The sequence below is a fragment of the Schistocerca americana genome, chromosome 6, assembly GCF_021461395.2.
Source record: "Schistocerca americana isolate TAMUIC-IGC-003095 chromosome 6, iqSchAmer2.1, whole genome shotgun sequence".
Taxonomy (NCBI): domain Eukaryota; kingdom Metazoa; phylum Arthropoda; class Insecta; order Orthoptera; family Acrididae; genus Schistocerca; species Schistocerca americana.
Window position 1 is genome coordinate 311032494 of NC_060124.1, and position 1740 is coordinate 311034233.

Below are 1740 nucleotides of genomic sequence, written 5' to 3' on the forward strand. Positions count from 1 at the left end.
GTTGTTGTACTTTACCCACATTCTGAGCAAGCAGTAACGACATTCCTGTATATTGCCACGTACTCATCCAACACAACTTGCTCTGCCTTTCCTTTTCATGCCTTTTGTGAAATAATTAGAAAGTAGAACATAATTAACATTATTTCAGTTTATTTGCAGTGTAAGTGACGTAAATGTTGAAAATTAAAAATAAAGAAATTTTTCATATGATGATCGTTTTTCACTCTTTCGACAGCGCCAACTGCTCCTTGGAATTTAGGCTAGCACAAAGGGGTCATGTCACTCCCGACTGGCACCGGAAACAACGTTTTCTTTTAAACGCTTGCCCATCTGAAGCTCCCAATTCTGAGAGTTTCATTTTGTGCAAAGCACCGGAGACTAATAGTAAGTGCGGAACACAATGAAGTTTGTTGTTGTCCTCATTGGCAATCACTCATTCCACTTGACTGACTTACGTCATCTGCCGTATATCATTGCTGATGTGATGGTAGCACAATTAAAAAAAAAATGCTGGCAATCGCTTCTACATATAATTCTGTAGTAATGAAACTTACGTATACAGAAAAAGAGCATAACACACATGTGCTCCAAGATGAGGTGGCCGAGTGGTGTGAGGAGCGCCGTGGTCCCGTGGTTAGCGTGAACAGCTGCGGAACGAGAGGTCCTTGGTTCAAATCTGCCCTCGACTGAAAATTTGCCGGCACGGTAGCTCAGCGTGTTCGGTCATAGGGTTAGCTGCCCTCTGTAATAAAAAAACTGAGTTAATGGATCAACTACGAACTTAAACGGATGTATTACGACATCCGCCCCGAGAAGATGCAACGAACAAAAGCGTACAAAAAAGCGTAAAAAAAAAGAAAAAAAAGTGGTTAAGGCGTTGGACTGCTAATCCAATGTGCTCTGCACGCGTGGGTTCGAATCCCATCCTCGTCGAACCATTTTAAATACGTTTCGCATGGGGACAGCTTATATTAGACGCATTTGAATGGCTTCGTAAATAGTAATTCGTTCAAAGTCTCATCGCTTCACAAATAAGCTTCCTAACTAACTGGTCCAACTCACATCCGCGCCGACTGTAAATTCACTTAAACACTTTTTTTAATTTCCGTCTGAGGATACATTTTCATTTTATCTGAACGTATCATCTTAGTCTATTGTGTTTTCTTTAACATTTATTCATAATGTGCTTCAGATATCTTTTGATTTCTCCTTTTATTAAACCTCAGCACTATTTTTCGACTTATTCTTTGCTACCTACTTAAGATATATCAATGGTTAACACGAGTAGTTAAACATTACCTTATATGCTTTGGCAACTAGCGTAAGTGAAAACCCCAAACACTAAAGGAAAGTCGAGAACGGCAAGATAACTTATGGTCATAGTAACTAACATAAAAAAAACAAATGCGGATGAAACTTTAAGATTCAAGTATAATGAGTTAATCAAAAACAGTAATTATATCACATTTATTTTAGTAAATAAAGTATTTTTTTACAAAAAGTGCACACTGCTTGTAGTAAATAAAGTATTTTTGTTTCAAAAGTCATACGAACAAATTTTATAATTGCCTTACTTTAATAAATCTGTGTAACGCTGAGATTCAAACATAATGTATGATCTTATGCAGAATACATTGTTTTTTGTATCGCCGGTACATATATTGAAACTTCCTGGCAGATTAAAACTGTGCGCCCGACCGAGACTCGAACTCGGGACCTTTGCCTTTCGCGGGCAAGTCC